An 11,057-nucleotide genomic window follows, 5' to 3' on the forward strand; every position below is an offset into this window, starting at 1 on the left:
TCACAGGGAACTCTTAAATGAATGGAAAATGTGGGGGCTCTTCCCAGTTATTGTTAAGGTATTTGGTAATCTGATAACATGCCCTAGGTGTATTGAGTTTTTTTACTATGCAAATTGTTTAAAAAGACTTTCAGATCACTCAGTCATCTGCTGGTCAGTGTAGTGGAAAGAACCAGGAGCTAGATACTAGCTTTAGGGATTCCCAGTTAAGGTTCAATGCAGTGTGAAGAACCTGGAGAGATGGGTGTGTGTGTGTGTGTGTGTGTGTGTGTGTGTGTGTGTGTGTGTGTGTGTGTGGTGGTTCACCAAAGTGATCAGAAAGGTTGGAAGAACTAAAATTCTTTATCTTGGGAAAAGTCTAGGGTAGAGGTATCCACAAGTACATTTAAAATACGGCTTCTCTTTCATTATTTAAACATTTTTTTCACTCATTTTTTCAACAAATATTTATGACAAATCTAATACACATCAGCCATTTTGCCGGGCCCTGGGAACACAGATATTGAAAAGGGAGTCCCATCCTTTGTGAAGCTAGCTCTTCACCTAATGTGGAGACAGCTGAGTTAGAAACAAGGCAACACTGTGAGTGCTATGACATGCATAAGGCATGTCAGAAAATTCTCTGCAATGAGGTAAAATTCTGATCCTTATTTTGATGAATAATTAGGTATTAGTTGGATGATGGAGAAAAGGGTGTTTCCGCAGAGGGACTAGTGTGTGAACGGTTTTGGAGGAGTGTGTGTGGTGGGATAGTTAGAGGCTGGAGTGGCAGGCAGAGATCTTAACAATCAAACATCTGGGATGTTTTCCTGGAGGCAATGAGAACCTACTGAAAGATTTTAAGCAGGGGAATCATGAGCAGATTACACACACACACACACACACACACACACACACACACACACACACACACGCACACACACAGAGTTTTAGAAAGATCACTTTGGCCACAGTGTAAAGAAATCACTGGAAGTGGGTAAACTGAGAAATAGGGCGACAGTTGAGAATGTTGCCATAATACTGGCAAGGAATGAAAACCAAGTGAACTAAGGCAATTGGAATGGAATGAAATTGAGGTGCTAAAGAGAGCGAGTCAATAGGATTTGGTTGGTAAGGGAGTGAAGCGGTCAAGGGTGCCTGCCCTGTACTTGACTTAGCTGGTTGTGTCATCCATTAAGATAAGAAATTTAGAAGGAAGAGTATGTTTTTTTGAGGAGGGATAAAAGAGTTCAGCCTTGAACGTCAAATTGGAGACATTCAAATGGCAATGTTTACAGAAAGCATACAGATTTGGAAGTCAGAAGGGGCACTGGAGAGAGACCAGCCAGCAAAATCTGGAGTTGGGGTTGACTCTGGAAGAAATGAATAGCACTGAGCTTCCTGTTTTCATAGCCTCTAGCCAAAGTCAGGCTTTAGTTCGGAACAGCTAAAACCCCAATACAAAGGCTGCAGTTTTTCTGGCTGAAGAACTAGAGGACATAAAGGGGAGAATTCTAGAAGGAAAAGATCCACAGAAACTCCAAATTCTATTTATAAACTCTGTTTGAAACTATTGAACAGACTTAGATTTAAGCCTTAGTGGGCGACCTGGGTCAAGGGACTTCACCCCACAGAGCCTTATGTTCTTTATTTTTAAAATGTAGAAACGAATATTTCGCAGGGTGGTTAGGATTGAAAAACCTCAAGTGCAGGTGAGGAGTTTCACCCAGTGCTTGCCAAATAGTACACTCTCAATAAATGGCTGCTGTGTTAAGATCCTGCTAGTGGCGAGGGACAGAAATTGAGCTCAAGCTTGCTCGGGCAGAAAAGGAACTTGACTGATCAATAGCAAGGAAGAGCACGGTGGGCCAGTCTGAGTCACCCGGGCTTGTGAGTGTTCTCTCTCTCCCACTCTCTCCCTTCCCCTCTCTCCTTGCTGACACACCTTGCCTTCTCTCTCCTAAGATTTACCCTTATTCTGCTTCCTGTTGATGGCTTCCTCCTTTGGGAGTGGGTGTGGATATGGACGTGGAGAAATCTGGTGCAGAGCGGCCCAGTTCTTGGAGATAGAGGAAGGGGCCACAAGTCAAAGAATGTGAACAGCCTTTAGAAGCTGGACAAGACAAGGGAACAGATTTACCCCGAGAACTTCCAGAAAGAATACAGCCCTGCCACTGATTTTAGCCCAGGGAGACTCATTTTGGATTTCTGACCTATACAACTGTAAGATAATTGGTTTGTGCTGTCTAAGCCTCGAAGTCTGTAGTATTTGGTAAAGCTGTATAAAACTAATATACCATCCCAGCTTAGTGGGGTTGATTCAGGTTTTGTGGAGCTAAAACTTACACAATTTGGGGGATTCTCATTAAAAAAATTCAAAATTACAAAACATTATTTTTTTAGAATTAGGAGAAACCACAACAAATTGCAAATTTAAAAAAGATGACAAATGTTAGAAAATTCCAAAAATTCAGAAAAATAATTTTTAAATTAGTTAAAATTTAACTGATGTTTCTCTATAATACATTTTTTCCACTACAATTTTTGGTTGCATTTTCTCTATTCTTCTGAGATGATAACAGTTTATTATTATTATTATTATTATTTTTAATTGGGGAATTGGGGGAGGGGAACAGCGTTGGGGAATTGGGGAAGGGAAACAGACAAGTTGCTGTCCTTTTGTTCTTCAGTCTAGTTGTGGAGGACGTCGCTTCACTGGCCCATGTTGGTATTATCATTGTGCTCTTCCCGGGGAGGCAGATTGGTCACCGGCCATTGGACAGCTGCTCATGGCGGCTCTTGGCAGCTCATGCTGGCTGCTGGCCGCTCATGCTGGCTGCCAGCCACTCAGGGTAGCTATACAGCAGCCCTCTGCAGCCCCACTGCAGCCTATGCCGTCGCAGGCGACTCATGGCAGCCCAGCTCCAGGTGGAGCTGTTGCTCACCATCTTAGCTGTAGAGAGCGCAGCGTCACTGGCCCTCATGTGGGATCCGAACTGGGGCCCTGCTGCTCAGAGCTGGCATCCCAAGCCAACTCCTAACCAACGTGCCACTCAGCCAGCCCACATTTTATTATTTTTAAAAAGTGGAATGGAAAGATTATCACTGTTGCCTCAGATATCACTAACTGAAATATATTTTTTTTATAATTGATAATTTAAAAAAGTTTCAGTTTCATAACTTGTAAATTTTTGGAATTGTTAAAGTGAGAAAACCTCTATCAAGTGTGTTCCATATCTGAAAGAACTGTTAGGTTTTAGGCAATTTCAGTTTTTGTTGTTGAGTGGCTAATCTTAAATAATCTTTGAAATGATGACACTTATTAACCAGCTTGTTGTTACTGTTCTTTTTGTAATGACATACTCTAAATTATTTATTTTATTCATTTAAGTTGGTATCTTATTTAAAGAGAACTTAACGAGGACCTGTGTGGACAGGACTGGGCTGAGAGAGGGAGACGAGGTGTGGCCCAGAGGGAGGTAAGGTCCTGCGTCCATGCAGGGCAGTGCACGAGCAGGGAGGTGGCAAGAGTCAGCCAGGCGTGGGGGGGGGGAGGGGTGGAAATGCTGGCCGGTGCTGGCAAGTAGCTGAAGAGAGATCATGTTTAAGTTAAAGTGGCAAAGGCTTGAGATCGCTCACTATCCATTTGAATATTATGGGACATGTTACGGTCGTTAACAGCAGAGCTGGGAAAATTTTGGTTTGAATCCTAATTCTGCCTGCCCCCAGTCCATCCCCTCATGCCTGACGGTGCTGCCTTCCTGGCACCGTGTATGGTGTGCACAACCAGGTCAAACTCCTAAAGCTGCCAGCCTCCCTCTCTTCAGGTCATGCAGACACATTGTGTTATCCATTTCTACAAGCATTTGGCCGCCATCCTTGCTCCCTCTGTTGGCCTCAAGACCCGGATAGCACACATGGAAGCCCTTACTGAGTTCACCCAGCAAGTCTTAAATGATAGCCAGCAAAGCCTGTCCTTACTGAACACTGAAATATCTCTAATGAGAAAAGCTGTCCTCTAAGATAGATGGACATTATTATTGCCTCGTGAGGAGGCACCTGTGTCACTATCCAAATAGTGTGTCGTGCGTTCATTCCTGATGAGTCTGCTAACACGCCACCTTTTTTGAATCACATGAGGACACAAGTGAACACCCTGAGTGATCTGACCCCCAGCCCAGGGGACTTAATAAATCAGTGGTTCCAATCATGGGGCTCTTGGTGGGAAAAATTGTTGCTTATTTTGGGAAGTATTACCTGATGTGTGTTTTCTCTTGCACGTGTCTCTATTGCTGCTGTGGTATCTGCCCCCAGGGGAGCCAGATAGCTGCCAAAGGGGCCACCTCCATGCTACTGAAACCCTCACTTACTGCTCAGGGTGCATTTCAGAAGGGGGTGGGGGCATGTAAGAATGTAAGAACCAGTCAAGGTCGGGAGGGGTGGAGTGTTGGAGGTCAGCAAGAGGACATGACTGCTGGTTGACCCTCGAATTCACCCCTCCCCTGTCTTTGAAATGTATGTTCTGCCAACTGTTCCCACAGTGGGAGCCATTTGCAAGGACGCAGGCTTGAGAGAGAAAGGTGCTGTTGGGAGCATCTGGATGGCATATGTGACTTAATCCCATTAAACTGTTCTATAAACTTTTAAGATTCTGGAAGGCAGGTGCAGTAATCTACTATACTCACTGTGAGGCTGCAGAAGACAAGCTTCATAGGTAAGTCCCCTTGCTTGTTATACCTGCCACCTCCCAGTCTGGAGTGGCCTGCCTCTTTCTCTGCTTGCCCTTTGTGTCGAAGGCCAGTTTGCGAACCAACACTCTCTTCTCTGCTTTCTCGGAGGAAGACAGCTACTTCCCCAGGTCTGGGCTTTTGATCTTTCTCCTCGCTCTGCCTACAAGCCTTTTTGGTACTTCTTTACGTATGTTAAATACGTATTTTTTTTTTTTAACCTCTCTCTCTCTTCTTCCTTTTGTTCTTTGTATATTAGCAACACGAAGAATCCTTCACAATTGGGTCTCAGATGCTTTAAGAGATTCTTCCCTCCTGCAATTGTGAAGCCTGAATCTTCCAGAGTACTCACTGCACTCTGACAAAATATATCTATTTTCACACTCACAGCCTCATCCCCCAGGCCTGAAATCATGCCGTTCTTTTTGCTCAGTTGCTTTCACTCCTAACCTTGTAAAACACCCCTGACTCCCCCAGCTACAGTAGGTGGCTCTCAAAGCATTTGGGGAATTATAACAAAAATAGTTAAAAGTTAGATCTAGTGTTTATTAATTGTTTACTATGTATTAGGCACTGTGCCAAGCATTCTTCACATATTATTCATTTAAAGGTGTAACTCTCAAATCCCTTATCGTGCTGTGCTACGCTTCTGTATATATCTGTGTTTTCCAGTAGACAGAAAGCTCCTGGAGGCCAGGCCTGCATATCCTTCATCTTTATACTCCCATAATGGCTTTGTGAACTATTTACTCTCACTTGCAGCTACTTAGCCTTACTTTTTGTAGTGGGAAGCAGCCACAGACAATATATAAGCAAGTGTGTGTGGATGTTTTCCATAAAACTTTATTTACAAAACAAGTGGCCACCCCTGCTCTAGATCCCAGGCTCATATCCACAACCAGTAGGCTGGTTTAGAGCATCAAATTTCTTTCCAAGGGTCAGAGCAAGGAAGAGCCAGAAGTACTGTTCATCCTAGTGTTTGTCCCCAAGTGGCTTGCATATTCTTAAAGATTTCTGAAGAACACTGTATTTTAAAGATTGCTTATATCTTCCTAAGTCTTTTTTCTGTTAAATTTAAATTCATTCTGCTTTCAAACGAAACATGATCCTCCTTATTGTACTTAAATCCACTGGATTGAGAGCTTGGCTACTGCTTTGTCAAGTAGCTATTAGTCTTATGCTTTCACTATACTTTTGTATAGTTTTGTAGTATATCAGTTGTCTTTAAAAATAACTTAAAATTATTTCCAGAAAGAATCATAATGATGAAAGTATAGAACTGTGAGTTTGCTGAATTAGACACAGTTTTTTTTTTTTTTTTACTACAAATGATGAAGAACAAACTAAAGCTGTGTTCAGTCTCAAATTGATCAAGTGTGTAAACAACATTTTTGGGGAGGGTGCTGTGTTGGCCTGTCTCTCAGCTCTATCCATCTCTGTGTTCTGGTCTCAGTCAGGCTTTTTCCTCATTGTAGCTCCGGGCATTCCAAGCTTATATTCTTGCAGGTAAAGTCTAGGGAAAAATAGAAATTTTGTTTCCCAGAGAGTTCCAATACAAGTTTTGGGTCTGACTTTCATTGGCTAATATTGGTGACCTGCAATCTATGAGCCAGTCACAGGCCTGGGGTGTGGCATATGCTGGTCCCCTGAGCCTGGGCCATATGCCCCTGGCTGAACTTTCCGTATTCCCCACACAAATTGCCTAAATGAGAATAAGACACCGGTGCTTTCCCCACGTTGGTTTCTTAATGCTGCTGTAGCAAGTTACCACAAATTAAAGTGGCTTAAAACAATACAAATTTATTATCTTACATTTTGGATGTCTGAAATCTGGAATGGGTTCCGCTGAGCGAAAATCAGGTGTCAGTCAGCAGGGCTGTGTTCCTTCTGGGAGCTCTCAGGAAGAATCCATTGCCTTGCCTTTTGCAGCTCCCAGAGGTTGCCTGCATGCCCTGGCTCATGGCCCTCTCCTACCTTCAAAGCCAGCAATGGCATCACGCCCACCTTTGCTCTGTCCTCACATCTCCAACTCACCTGCTTCCCTCTTTCACTTAGAAGGACCCTTGTGAATACGCTGAACCCACCCCATCTCAAGATTCTTAATCACATCTGAAAAGTTCCTTTTGTCACATAGGTAACGTATTCACAGGTTTCAGGGATTGAGACATGGACATCTTTGGTGGTGGTGGTGGGGGCATAATTCTGCCAACCACACTCCCCCAAATCAGGGAACTGTTACGTGTTGAAGGGGGAATGAATGCCAGGCAAGTGAACTTGGGTTCTATTTTCTAGTTCATTTATTTAGGTGCTGTGTGATTTGGGTAAATAGTTTAATCTCTTTAGGTTTTAGCTTCACCACCTATAAAGCAAGGAGGTTGTAGTGGATGCTCTTGCTTAGATGTGCTTCCAAATCTTGTATTTGGTAATAGACTTAACCACATCTATTACCAAAGTTGGTGGATGTATGGGAGAAATGGGTGCCCTCATGCATTGCTGGTGGGAGTGTGAATTTTGGGAGAAAATAGCCTTCGTTAGCTAATAAAACCATAAATATGTATGTCCTTTGATCCAGTACTCCCAGGAAAAAAGTACCAGGATGTAAAGATAAATAGTTCCAGTTGTTTATTTTTGCTATTTTATATAAGTATATATTTCTATATGTATGCATGTATATCTTTGCCATTGTATTATATATAAATGACATACCTATATGATATAGTTGCAAAAAATCATTAAAAACAACTGAAATGTTCATAAGTAATGGGGTTTTGAAAAGATTGTGATACATCCATACTATGGATTATAGCGAAACTGTTAGAAAGAATGAAGTATACTTATATATTACCTGAAGAGGTAGCTTTGAAATATTAAGTGAAAAAAGACAGTTATGGAATATTATGAATATTCTGATCCTACTTTATAAAATTAAACAATGAAAAAAGTATGTGTGCATGTATATTTGTATATCTTTGTACGGACATAGAGAAAGTTATGGAAGGACTCTTAAGGTTAATTACTTCTATGAAGGTGAGATTGGATGATGATGGAGAAATGATTATCTTTACATTAATTTTTCATTAGTCAAGTAATGAACAAATCCATAAGTTTGTAAACACGCCCTTTTGAACACCACTCCTGGCACTCTTCCCTTTCCTCTGCCTGTTTAGTATGTGTCCTTCCTTATATTTTCTGTGTCTTTACATGACTATATATGTCCATGGAGAGCATTTAAAAAAATACATGATACTATGCTGTATGGATCTTTCTGCAATATACTTTTTCACACCACATTATATATATATATATATATATATATATATATATATATATATATATATCTCCATGCTAGCACATGTAAAATACCTTATTCTTTTAAATTGCTGTGTAGGATGCCATCGAATAAATAATTGACCATCTATTTAGGTATTCTCCTGCTGATGGGCAGTTAGATGGTTCCCATGTTTTTAGCTATTACAAATAGTGCCACAGTGGCCACTGCTGAGGCCTTGTACATGTGTTTCTTTTTCTGTAGGAGAGTCACCAAGTAGTGAAATTGCTGGGTCATAGGGTATGAAATTAAAAAAAAAAGTTTTACAATAGATTCTGTGGAATTTTCTTTAAAGGAGACTGTGCCATATTTAAAAAAAAATTAAAAATTTTCTAACTTTTAAAGCAAACCAAACATATATTACTTAGGTAATCAAAAATAAAAAAAATCTGTAAAAGCATTCTCTAACTCTGTGTCCTTCAGATATGTGGACGAGACCAGGTGGGTTTTCCACCTGTCTTGGCTCTCTCCAGGGAGTCCTGTTACCTGAGGCAGGAAATAGAGACAGTTGTTCTGGGACAGCAGAGAGAATCTTTGGGGAGCTTGTTCCTGGTCATGTGGCATCTGGAACTTACTTGAAAAGGATGAAAATTCATAAGTTTGATATTTGGTGTTCTCTTTATAGTTGTAGCACAAGAAAAAAGCATCTTTTGAATGCTTTTAGGAAAGATTTTATTTTAGTATACGCAAATATTGGCCTACGGAGGGGGAAAGGTCCACAGAAACGTGTGAAACTGAAATGTCTCCTTCTCTGTCATTGCCAGTGAGTGTAAGGACAAACTCAGGGATTTTTTTTAACACGAATGAAACTACTTAACTAATGAATTTGTTAGCTTATATGAGGGTTTTAGCTAAGACTTTAATAATTTTTTACAAGTGTATCACTCACCAGCAGAGGGGGCCAAAGAGCTTTGCATGGCTTAGCTCTCCGGCTCTGGGACGACTTGGTCGGGATCAACTTTGCCTGCCCAACGGTGCAGCATACACAGTGTTTAAGCTTGGTGTCCATAGCTTTCATTAAAAAAATAATGTTAGTATATATTCAATAACATATGCATATTGTTAAAAATACAAAGCCAAAAATTAACAGAAAAAAGCTTTTTGTAAATAAAAACACAAAATGATACAAACGATTCCTGCCCCCTCCACCCCTTCATTCTCTCCAGTGCTACTCCCCAAAGACAATCATTTTCAACTCCTGTTTCTTTTGCCTTGGGGGGGAAAATCACCTATCTTTTTGATAATACAATAACAAAGTACAGATTTAAAAAGCACAGAAGAATACTTAGTGAACATTATTTCCTTTTCCCAGCTGCTTCCCCAGCCTCTCATTTCACTAGTAGCAACCACTGCAAGCAGTTCACTGAATATCCTGCCAGAGAGATTCCATTTGATGAGTCTTTTAACAAATATAATAACTCCAGAAAAGCAATACATTCACATGGTTCAAAATTCAAAAGTTTCTAGTACAAATTCAGAGAAAGGTCTGCTTCCCACCTCTGTTTCTCAGAGGCATCATATTAAGTCATATTTCTCAACTTCTCAATCTGAGACATTAGCTGCTAGCTTTCTATTATGGTAGATGAAGATTTGCCTCTTGTATTCCCCTCTTGTACTCGAATCTCCTGAAATAAATATAATAGTTACATTATAATATAGACACGAATCTTCAGTGCTGAGCTAAATACTGGAGTACTTTTTCCCCTTTCTTATAGAACATTTGATTTTCCTGGAGTTAATTACCTCACTTTTCCATTGGCTTAGCTTTCTTATGCATTCGTCACTGATTTTCCATGCACATCACTAGATTTGTCAAATGCCAATGATATTTTCCAAATTATCAAACATAGCATATCTTTTTCCATTTTCTGTCTTTCTTGCTCAAGGCTGAACTGCTTGTGCCCAGAGCCTGCACAGAGCTCTTACCCTCCAACTTGCTTCTGCCCCCTTACCCTGTTGGATCTCCTCTTGCCTGGGCCCTATGTGTTAAATTAATCAAACAAGGAAGCCATTACAATGAGGTGGCTCTAATGCCCTGGCAGCCTATATAAGGAAGCCAGGGTCTAAGCCTGTAAATGCCTCAAGCTTATGAAAGCAAAGTGCTAAGGATAACCCCTCACAGACAGCCAACTAGGCTGTAGCCAATCAATTTCTTTGCTTTGGAATGTCTCTATGTAAGTTTTGCCCCTGGCTCCTGCCTGCAGAGTGCCCCTGATCACTTCCGGTTTGGTGCTGCCGGATTAGAATTGATTTTTGCTCAAGTGATCTCTTAAAAAAAATTTTAATATGCCTCAGTTTATCTTTTTAGCACATTTTCCTTTTCTCAGATTTGCTGGAGTACATCTTCCAGGCACTTCCCAAGAGAGGGTGCATAGTTAATCTTTTGAGTTCCTTGCAAGTCTGAACATGACTTAATGCTTGCTATGTATATACTTTGGCTGGATATATTTTTCCAGGTTGGTAATCTTTTCCCTGCAGAATTTCTTCATTGCCTTGCAGTCTCTCTTGTTGCCATTGAGAAGTCTGATGGCATTGTGATTCCTGAGCCTTTGTATGTGACCTTCATTTTTCTTTCCAGAAGCTTTGTGTATTCCTACGCTTATGAAATTTTGTGAAGCTATTACTTTGCATGGGTCTTTTTCAATTTATTCTTCTAGACTTCGAGGAGGCCTTTTTAGTTCTTGGAGATTTTCTTGTATTTTTTTTAGTTTCTTTCCTGTTGCAGAACATCTGCTGTTATGTCAACCCCTGTAATTTTGTCCTTGTGGGTTTATACCTCTCGTATGCCTTTCCCATTACTCTAGTGAAGTTGCAACAGGGTTGAAGAGATAATATGGGTGCTCACTGGCCATGAGGTGCCTCTATGCCATCACTTTTTGCAGGTTTTCTGAAAGAGGAGCCCGCCGTAAATTTGTGGAAACTATCCTTTGAAACACTAAAAACAGAACCAGCAGGGTATCTTGAAGTAAATGGTTTTGTAAGGGGGATGTTTTAGAAAAGCTCCCCTTATCTTTTGACCTTGT

The sequence above is a fragment of the Hipposideros armiger genome, unplaced genomic scaffold, assembly GCF_001890085.2.
Source record: "Hipposideros armiger isolate ML-2016 unplaced genomic scaffold, ASM189008v1 scaffold_122, whole genome shotgun sequence".
NCBI classification, from domain to species: domain Eukaryota; kingdom Metazoa; phylum Chordata; class Mammalia; order Chiroptera; family Hipposideridae; genus Hipposideros; species Hipposideros armiger.